Genomic DNA, 11,222 nt, shown 5'->3' on the forward strand with positions numbered 1-11,222 from the left:
ATATATATATAAAGAAAACAGAAAAAAAGACAGGAGCTTCTACAGATGGCCTAGAGGAATGGAAATAAAAAGAGATCTATTGAAACACATCAGGGTGAGGCAAGAAATGGAGGTAGGTTATGGAGAGCAAGAAATTCATTTGACCTAAGTGAATTTACAAAGACCCAGAATAAGATAGCTGAAAGTATGAGCAAAGATATCCTAGGAATTCACTGGGAGTGTACATGACTTTCCACTTCCCCCTTGCCCTATCCTGACCATCCCCAGTGAACAAAAAACTAGCATAGAGGGACCAGCAGTTAGAGTAATGGCTATGTTGCCAGAATTTCATGTAGTCGACTATGGTTCGAGCCCTGGACCTGGTGGCTTAAACTCATGCCAGGCTCATGTGAGTGTGTGCCCAAGATCCTGAGAGGAGAATGGATTGTGGCATGACCATCCCCCCGGGGGGGTGATTTCTCACTTCCTGTCTATGTCTCTTTCTTTCTGGCGAGTGCACGTGTCCTATAACAAAAACCTCTCCAAAAAGAAAAAGGGGGGGGGGAACTAGCATAGAGTATATGACCTAAAACACGCCCTAAAATCTGATGAACAAGTCAGAAGTGAAAACTGGATTGGAGAAAGCCTTTTTACTAGTATTTTACTAAATGATCAGTTGGGACATCAAGAGTAAATACTGGGACTGGACATCAGACTGTCTCAATTGTAGGAGTAACACAAATTTTATCTTCAATCTTAGCATTCATGCCTGCCAGGGTCTTTTTTTTTTTTTTTGAGAGATTTTCACCGTAGGGCGCGTACGCTCGCCAGACAGACAGAGAGAGACATAGAGACAGAAAGCGAGAAATCACCCCCCAGGGGGGATGGTCACGCCGCAATCCCTTCTCTTCCATTCTCCTCTCGGGATCTTGGGCACGCACACACACGCGCCCGGCATGAGTTTCAAGCCACCGGGTCCGGGACACAAACCGCGGTCGACCACGTGGGAGTCCAGCGACACAGCCATTACGCTAACTGCTGGTTCCCCCTGCCAGGGTCTTTTAAGAGATAGTAAGGAAGTGCTAATAATGATGGTGACTCCAAATGTCACACATACATATGTCATATATATATGTGGGCCAAAAAATTACCAGTAAAAAGAAATTTATGGCTTTTATTTGATTTCATCAGTGGCATGTCATAGTCATAGGGCTGAAGGGAAGAAAAAAAAAATAAGAATTATGAGCACAGGAACTGGGGTTATTTTCAAATCAATGAACTGTCTTTCCAGGAAGATGGAGTCCTTCATTGCTGAAACACATACCCATCTCTGGTAGCTTATACTTCAGCACTGGGGAACTAGCCATTTTAACTATTAGAGGCCTTAAAGTCAAGTATTTTACCCTAATTTATAAAAGAATAATTCACATGCAAATATCCTTGAATAAAGTACAACTTTAGAAAAGAGAAGAGAGGGCTAAGCATGCAATTGAAAACAGCAACCTGTGGTCAGGAGAGGATCTCAAGAAAGTGCTCCCTGGGACCAGCAGTTAGCATAATGGCTGTCGCTGGACTCCCATGTAATTGACCACGGTTTGAGTCTTGGGCCCAGTGGCTTAAACTCACGCTGAGCACGTGTGTGTGCGTGCCCAAGATCCCGAGAGGAGAATGGAGGAGAAGGGAGTGGCGTGGCCATCCCCCCTGGAGGAGGTGATTTGTCGCTTTCTGTCTTTCTGTCTCTCTCTGTCTTTCCGGTGAGTGGACGCACCCTATAGCAAAAACCTCTCAAAAAAAAAAAAGAAAAAAAGAAAGAAAGTGCTTCCTTAGTTGAGTGATGCTTTGTGAAGCTGAGATGAAAAAAGGCTGTAGTTATCCTCTGTAACTTCTTTCTTTTTCAGGAAAAATCTCCCAAGTCTTCCTGAGGAATAAAAATAAAGCAACCCCTAGAGGAGGGGATGAATTGTCTGAGGGCTTGATCATTTTAAAATAGTGATTCTTAAACCTTCATTGGAATATTGCTGTAACATCCAAGACTATAACAGAAGCCATGGATCTTCTATCCAATAAAATGCACTCAACAAAATGATGTCTACATAGTAATGCCACAGGGTTTACACTTTCTTTTTCTAGAGTTTACCTTCCAAGTTCCTAGACCCATCAAATATGCTTCAATTTCTGGCAGCAGCACAGGGAAAATCCACAATATGGGCCACTAAAGTGAAAGTATCCTGACTCTAGAGTGCCTTTTACAAAGTGGTTTTATACACCTACTAATGTGAGCTTTTTGTCTACTCTGTATCCCAAAAGTAGAAGTAAATAGGAATGTATCTTGTTCTGATTAATCAATATGTGTTTTACAAAGGATAGCACTAGCTCACTTGTCAGCTCAGAACCCGAAGTATATTATGGAATACAGATATCATCAAGGCTTATAACATGTAATGAACTAGGACCAGCAGATGGCATAATAATTACAATGCTGGACTCCCACATAGTGGAACACAGCTTGAGTCCCAGACCCAGGGGCTAAAAACTCACAGCAGGCACATGTGCATGTGTGCCCAAAATTCTGATGTGGCCATCTCCCATGGGGGGTGATTTTCTTGCCTCCTGTCTCTGCCCCTCTCTGTCTCTCTGGTGAGTACACATGCCCTACAGCAAAAATCTCTCTTAAAAACAAACAAAAACATGTAATAAACTTAGGTCAAAGTTTTGGTTCCTAAGGAAACCTCTTCATGGTACTTCAAGTGGACCCGCCAATAGGACTCTTTAGGAAATGGCACTGGACTCAAGCAACACTAACTGTCAGTAGCTCAGCTAGGTTTCCTCACCAGGGATTGCTGTTCATTCTTTCATATCTAAAATGTGACAGATGCAAAAGGGATAAAGAAACAGCACATAACAAGGTCTCAGCACTCAATAAAGGAAATCACCAGAATCCCACTATCCTTCTAAGTCTCATAGTACGTTATCACTCTAGCTTCTCTTCTCTAGCATTTGCACAGTTGTCATGTGCCAACATCCAGGTCATTCTGTAGTCACTAAAGCCTTTTGCACCTACTCTCGTGTTCGTCTCCAGCCAAGCCTCTACTGTAATCCTGGGAGACGACTTCAGTATTCACACAAATGACCATCTGATGTTCTGCCTTCACAGGCATCTTAACCACTCCAATTTTGGAATCTTACTACTCCAAAATTTAATTACAGAGTATATAATTTCTAATTTTCTAAGTATTCAACACCCATCTTACTCACATTGAAGTCTTTTTTTGTGCGCAGAGTACATGCCTAAGCTTACTTCATTCCATGTCCAGATTGGATTCTCCATTTCTGTATATCTCCTCGCTTGCTGTTTACCACCCAATCAATCAAGATAACCAAATGGTACCTGTGGCAATGGCTGAAAACCAGTTTATTTTCCTGACGTTCTAATTCAGTTTCAAATTTCTCACTTTGATATATCATAAACTCTCCTTTTTCTTTTTTTAAAAGAGGTTTTTGGTATAGGGCACGTGCGCTGGCCAGAAAGACAGAGAGACATAAAGTGAGAAATCATCCCCCAGGGGGGATGGCCACGTCGCAATCCCTTCACCTCCATTCTCCTCTTGGGATCTTGGGCACCCACGTACATGTGCCTGGCGTGAGTTTAAGCCCCCGGGTCCAGGACTCAAACCACGGTAGACCACATGGGAGTCCAGCGACATAGCCATTACGCCAACTGCTGGTCCCTCCTTTCTTTTTTTTTTTTTTTTTTTTTTGAGAGGTTTTTGCTATAGGGCGTGTGCGCTTGCCAGATAGACAGAGAGAGATAGAGCAACAGAAAGCGAGAAATCACACCCCAGGGGGATGGCCACGCCGCAATCCCTTCTCCTCCGCTCTCCTCGGGATCTTGGGCATGCATGTGCACGAGCCCGGCGTTGAGTTTAAGCCTCCGGGTCCGGGACGTGAACCGCAGTCAACTACATGGGAGTCCAGCAACATAACCATTACGCTAACTGCTGGTCCCTCTTTTTTTTTTTTTAAGAGAGATTTTTGCTATATGGCATGTGCACTTGCCAGAGACACAGAGGGACAGAAAGTGACAAATCACCCTCTGGGGGAGGAATGGTCATGCCACAATCCCTTCTCCTCCACTCTCCATAGGACTTTGGGCACACACACATGTGCACCTGACATGACTGTCAAGCCGCCCAGTCTGGGACTCCAATTACAGTCAACTAGGTGGGAGTCCAGCAATGTAACCATTATGCCATCTGCTGGTCCCCATAAACTCTCCTGTTAATGGCCCCACTCCAGTCTTTTGACAAGGATTCTTATTTCAGAAATTCTGGCTCCTACCGAGATCTCCAGTATTCCTGTTTTCGCAGTTTCATCTTCATAATCTTGTCCTTGCTCAGCTTCTTCATCTTAACCTCTGCAATTACTAATCTTCACCATCCTTTCCAAGTTTCTTCCTTCATCCTATCCCTATCTCTATGCTCCAGCAAAGTAGAACCTTTCCTTTACAGGTAACTGTCCAACCGTGTTATAGTCTTAGGTTTCACCCACCCACCTCTACCTACATCATCCATTTCCCACATCTACAATGACTCCCTTCTCAGTTTCTCCTGTTCCACTGGAATACAAACAGACTCAACTTTTCTCCCATACTAAAAGGATACTTATATGACTTGTGGTTTACTCTGAAGGAGGTTTAATTTGTATTCTGGCTCTCGGACCTGAAAATAGAAAAACTTCTCATGGAAAATAAATAATTAAGAACAGGAAATAAGGGGCAAGCAGGTGACATGGTAGTTAAGTGCAATGGACTCCCACATGGCTGACCATGGCTCAAGTTCCGGACCTGGTGGCTTGCTTTCTCACTTTACCTGTCTCTGTCTCTGTTTCTCTCCGGTCAAACTAAAATAATAATATTGCTGATAAACAAAATTAAATAATTCTTTAAAAAATAATTTTAAAAAGAACAGGAAATAAGAGTTTGGTGAGTGGTAAACAGAAAATGGAGGCCTATCTGTCAAGGCAGTTAAGGGGATTCTGGGATAAAACTGAAAGGGAAAACCATGAATACCAGCCAAAGGAGCAAATCCCAAACTTGGGATAAGGTGAAATTCCTGCTCAATGATCACTCTGGTCTCACCCAGGGAGCAATTGGGAGTAATTACAGTAGCAGCAGCAGTCATGCAACATCTGCAAGTAGCCAAGACTAAAATGCAGAAATACAAATGGAGTATTTCATAGAAAATACAATATCAAATATGACATACACAAAGAACTTTTGCAGTGACTCCCCTTTCTCACACCCTCAGCAGACATCACTAACCAGTTAAAACCCTCTTTCAACCTGATATGAGACCTGGCTTCAGAATCTTTTATAAAACACAATCAAAGCAGGCATTATTGATCAATTGCAGATGGTACGTGAGATGAAGTGTATTTGCTATCATTGCACTACACAGAAAAGTCCTCAGCACAAGAATTAGAAGACAGGAGTAAGCTTCAGGAGCAAACACTTTGAAGAGAGCTTGGACGTTGTAGACAACTGGCGGGGAAAAGCTGAGCCCATGGAGATCACAGAGCAGGCGCCCAATTAATGTCTGTTGATGATTCATTTTTTCATTCAACAAACATTTAATGAGGCCTACAATGTGCACCGGATTAGGCACTGTGAATACAAAGATGAATAAGGCACTGTCCTTGCCCTTAAGAAATTTAGTCTGGTAGACGAGAGCCATAGACACGGACAATGATAATACAACCTGGTAAGTGCTAGGACACTTAGCAGGTTGTATTATATTCATCCGAGTAGGATTTCTTCAGAGGATCACCACTCCAGGTTGCTGCTGGATCCATGAAGTCCTCTCAAGCATCACGGCCTCTTGTTGTTTCTGTCATGCGGTGAGTATCCCAAGAACTAACAATAATAGTAGTAATTTGTAGAGTGCCTATGACATACACTTCACAAATATCTTCATGGAAGCTCTGTGAATTAATTATTATGTTAGATGAAAAAACTGAGGTTCAATTAAGTTAAGTAACATGTCTTAGATCACACAACTAGTAAGCAGTTGAATTAGGTTTCAAAACCAGTTTTGACCAACTTCAAAGCATTTTATGTTTCTAGGATAACTTTTATTCAGGTATAACACAACTTTTTAACAGCTTTCTACTTGGAATTAAGAGTAAAGACAATAGAAAGTATCAAAGAATGGACTGAAAGCTTCATCTGGTTTTCCACTCTATGACAGAGAAAAAAAAAGTGAAATGATTTCATACTAGCGTTATCATTGAAAACCGTATAACCACTGTTTTTCTATCTAAATTCTAACATTATCACTGATCATTCAGAACATAAATATATCTAGTCAACTGTCTTTTTAATCCTTGTCATAGTAAACACATCAGCAACTATAGTTGATAACAATTTTTAGCATATTCCATGATAGTTCTAGGCAATTTATATAGTCCCACTGAGTCTTTACATTTCACACCTCTTCAAAATCATTGAAGACATTATTATTCCTATATACATAACAGAGAACAAAGTTCCAATGACATAAAAAATCATGCTCAAAACACATTTCTGAGTGACAACGTACTTGAACTAAGGATATCCAGTCCCAGGGTCCAAACTCTTCACTATACTATTCTGTTGCATTGTTCACAGATTGCTTTCCCAATTCTTCCTGACTCGACTATTCCCCAGGGTGGCAATTTTATAAAACCCTAAGAAAAATACCTGCTTACTTAAATATAATATAGCTACTAACTATTCTGATCAAAGAAAGCAATACTCTGAATCCCTAAGAGCAATATTCTGAGCCATAAGTGAAAACTTCCAAAAAATATTATTTACAATTGCTTTGAGAAAAAAGGAATACTGGATATGTTTACATTTTAATTATTCAACAATTTATTTATATCAAATTATATATGTACAATTATATGTGTAATACATAATATATAATTTAATTGCCAGAGGGCATGTACACTCACCGGAGAGAGACAGACACAGGGAAAAAGTACTCTCCAATGGGGTGTGGTCATTCCATAAAACCCTCCATTCTAGTTCTCCACCTTGTCGGGATTTGGGGCAATGTGCTCAGCATGTTTCTCAAGCTACTAGTTCCGGACTTGAACTGGGTGGCTTGAAAATCATACCAAGTGTGTGTGCAAACATGCCCAAAATACTGAGAAGAGAACACAGGAGTTGTGGCATGGCCATCCCATAACGGTCAGGGGTGAATTTCTCACTTTTCCTCTCTCTGTATCTCTCTGGTGAGCTCACATGCCCTATGGTAAAAACCTTTAAAAATAAAGGGCAGGGGTGTGGAAATCTTGTACAATCTGTGTAGCCAAGTCATAGTTCAAAAGGAACTGACAGCAACCTCCACACAAAGAACCTGAGATTTTTCTTTAACCCTTTTCTTTAAGGGGCGGCAATAGAGGGATACACATTTGCCAGTCAGAAAGCCTTGATTTGATTTTTCCCTTTTTCACCACCTTAATTTTCTCCTAATTTCTATTATACTTATATTCTTAATACCTCTTATTTAAGAGTTGTTTACTCTTCTGTACTTCCATTCTCTGGTTTCTGATAATTTATCCTCTTAGCCACTACAGTATCCTTCTAATACATCTCCCTGTCCAGATTTGCAAACCTTCAAGAACATGCTCTATACTGCCAACATTCCCTTCTAAAAATATTCACAACGAAATTCAAAAAAAATTTTTTTTGAGGGGTTTTTGCTATAGGGCACGTGCTCTCACCAGAAAGAGAGACAGACAGAGAGACAGAAGGCGAGAAATCAACCCACAGGGGGGATGGCCACATCGCAATCCCTTCTCCATTCTCCTCTCAGGATCTTGGGCACGCGTGCACAAGCGTCCGGCGTGAGTTTAAGCCACTGGGTCCAGGACTCAACCCATGCCGGACTACATGGGAGTTCAGCGACACAGCCATTATGCCAACTGCTGGTCCTGAAATCCAAATTCTATGGCACACTATAAGGACCTATACCTGGCCTACATGTCCATTCTAATTTCACGAACTATTGTGTTGTCGGGAAAGTCATGACATATTTTTTCTATGTGAAAATGCATCATTACTTTCTGGACAATCCAGTATTTTTAGTTTTCCCAACTTATCATTCTATTTCAAATGTCCATGCTTTTTTACAGAAAGTCCTTTTCCATTTTTCCCTAGTCGACCTTTACTTCTTTTAAGACTCAGCTCACACATCAGTCACTGACTCTGGCATCTCCAAACTCGGAAAACTGTTTCTAAACCCTAGTATCTTGTACACGCCGCCATTACAACAGCATACCAGACTGTTATAATTTATTTGTGTGCATAGTTTATCTCTCTCACTAGACTGAGAACTCCTTGAGGGCAGAGAACGTGTCTACAATTTGTCTCCCTATCTCCATGATCCAGCACAATGCCTGGCAGCTCAAAAGGCAGCAATGAGTAGAGAAGGTAAAGATGCAGGAGAAAGGAACCAGCAGTTAGCGTAATGGCTATGTCACTGGACTCCCAAGTAGTCTACCGTGGTTCAAGCCCTGGACCTGGTGGCTTAAACTCACGCCAGATGCATGTGCATGTGTGTGTGTGCCCAAGATCCTGAGAGGAGAATGGAGGAGAAGGGATTATGGCATGGCTATTCCCCCTGGGGGATGATTTCTCGCTTCCTGTCTCTCTGTCTCTCTCTGTCTTTCTGGCGAGCGCACAGGCTCTATAGAGAAAACCTCTCAAAAAAAAAAAAAAGATGCAGGAGAAAGAGAATAAAGCAATATTGAGTAGGGGTATAATACAAATATGCTGAATGAGTTGAAGTTGTAGAAAAACATATTTCAGCTCAATATTGCAAAGAGGTCTCAAGAGACAAGCTGACTCAAGAAGTCCCCCATCACCAAGTAAGTTATTCAGAGGTTAAAGGACAACTTTTTGGGTATCTTATAAAGGGATTTGAATTGGGGTCAGATTGAAACAACCTAAATAGGAGACATTTAAAGTTCTCCTATCCTTGGGAATCTAAATGTATGACCCATACAAAAGGACTCTCACTCTGAGCCCATCTCACAGACACATGAGTGAACATGGCTCCCATGGTCATGGTAAAAGATTGAAGTCTTCTTCCTTACTCACACCAAAATTATTGAAAATTTACAACACAATCCATTATCTGGTGGTCCTCTTGTCAGTTAATCTTTGGACTTGATGTAAGAGATCTTTTAAACCTTACAACCCAAAGTATCTTGTATAACCTGCTACCTAAGGCTTTAAATCTCCCCTAAAACTTTTGGTGCTTTTGAATAATATTGGCTAAAATGCCACCTATCTAATATGCTGAGATAGTATCAAACAAGTTAACACTACATAGTGATTACAAGGAACATACCCATCACCCTTATATCATATGAGATCATCTAGCCCAATCTTCTGCTTCCCCAACACAAATTGTAGAATGTTGGGAACAACAGATAGTATAATAGTTAAGTCACTGGACTCCCATGTAGTCGACTGTGGCTTGAGTCCTGGTCCTGGCCACTTCAAACTCATATCAGGCACGTGTGTGAGCATAACCAAGATTCTGAGGAGAATGCAGAAGAGATTGCGATATGGTCATCCCCCTTGGGGGCGATTTTCTGCTTTCTGTCTATTTTTCCAGTGAGCGCGGATACCACATAGCAAAAATCTCTCTAAAAAAAAAGAAAAAAAAAAGTAGAATGTCTACAACATAACCAAATTTTTTAACTTGATACTCGAGTTTCCACAGTTGCAAAATTTGGAGGTTAAATTGAATAATCTCCAAGATCCATTTTAATCAACATTTCAAAGAGTTTCCAAGTCTTGGGACCAGCAGTTAGCGTAATGGCTATGTTACTGAACTCCCAGGTAGCTGACCGTGGTTCAAGTCCTGGACCCAGTGGCTTAAACTCATGCCGGGCGTGTGTGCGTGCATGCTCAAGATCCCGAGAGGAGAATAGCGGAGAAGGGATTGCGGCATGGCCATCCTCCCTTGGGGGTGATTTCTCGCTTTCTTTCTCTCTGTCTCTGTCTGTCTGGCGAGCGCACGCACCCTATAGCAAAAACCTCTCCAAAAACAAAAAGTTTCCAAGTTTCTTTTCCACCTATAAATGAAGACATATTGGTAGAATCTGTCCTACCTATTTCACCACATTGTTATAAGGGTCAAATAAAACCATGTTTGTAAAAGGCTTCTAGAGATAATAAAGTGCTACACAGATTTCAACAATTACTGTTGGAAATAAAGTTATAAGACAAAAGGTCACTCTGCTCTCAATTAGTTACCTTAGCAAACTACTCCCATGAGCTGTCTCAGAGGTTTCAATTACGATTAAAGGGAACACATGAAGCAGGGACACAAGAGAAGCCACTTTCATTTGCTGATTGAAAAATTCACAGAATTCCAGGAATAAAAGCGACCTTCAAGTGCATGGATTCCAGTCTCTTAGTATATACAGAAATATTCTCAAATTCCATCCCAAGTGGTCATATAAGCCTTTAGGTAACACTTCTTTTTTTTTTTTAATATTTCAATTTATTTATTTACATTCATTCACTGTACATCATTACAGCATACAAAATGAGATTTTCCATCCAGAGTACACTGTATATTGTCTCAATCAAGCACATCAACAAACATGTTAATTGTCAGCAAATGATTTTCCATTTCTTCTTGTATGTTTTGCTTTTTTTGTCCCCCATCCTTGATTCCCTATCTCTTACCCTCTAGGTAACACTTCTATAAATAGTTTGGATACTTTTTTTTTAATAGACCACAGATTAGTTTATTTTTAACACCCATCATGCCATGAATGCATAGGGAATAGGTTCCAGTAGCTCAGGCTCTTTTCTATAGGTTCTCATAGTATGCTTCTGTGGGTGGAGCAGGCTGGCACTTTAGTTGAACCCAGGTCCCTTTCTCTTTGGCTTCTTTCTTTTTCTGGTCATTTTCCTTTACACATTTTAGGGAGCTATCTCTGCTCTTAGAATGCTTAATATGCTCAATATGCACATTAATTCTCTTGGCAAGAATCTTGCCCTTAACTTGTTTGTTCACAACAATGCCAACAGCATGCTGGGTAACACTGCAGAATCTTCCAGTTTTGCCATGGTAGCATTTGTGGGGCATTCCTTTTTGAACAGTACCCATTCCCTTAATGTCTACAATATCACCTTTCTTGTAGATTTGCATATATGTTGCTAAAGGCACCACTAC

The 11,222-nt window shown here is 41.0% G+C and overlaps 1 non-coding gene across 1 annotated transcript; it reads right to left on the reverse strand.

Moving 5' to 3' along the window:
- Positions 1 to 5,721: 5,721 nt before the first annotated feature.
- MIR374B (microRNA mir-374b) lies at positions 5,722 to 5,773 on the reverse strand. The gene has a single exon (NR_129469.1). It is a non-coding gene; the product is annotated as a microRNA mir-374b (primary transcript).
- Between the last annotated feature and the right edge of the window lie 5,449 nt (positions 5,774 to 11,222).

Source organism: Tupaia chinensis, unplaced genomic scaffold (assembly GCF_000334495.1).
Source record: "Tupaia chinensis unplaced genomic scaffold, TupChi_1.0 Scaffold145156_1, whole genome shotgun sequence".
Taxonomy (NCBI): Eukaryota; Metazoa; Chordata; class Mammalia; order Scandentia; family Tupaiidae; genus Tupaia; species Tupaia belangeri.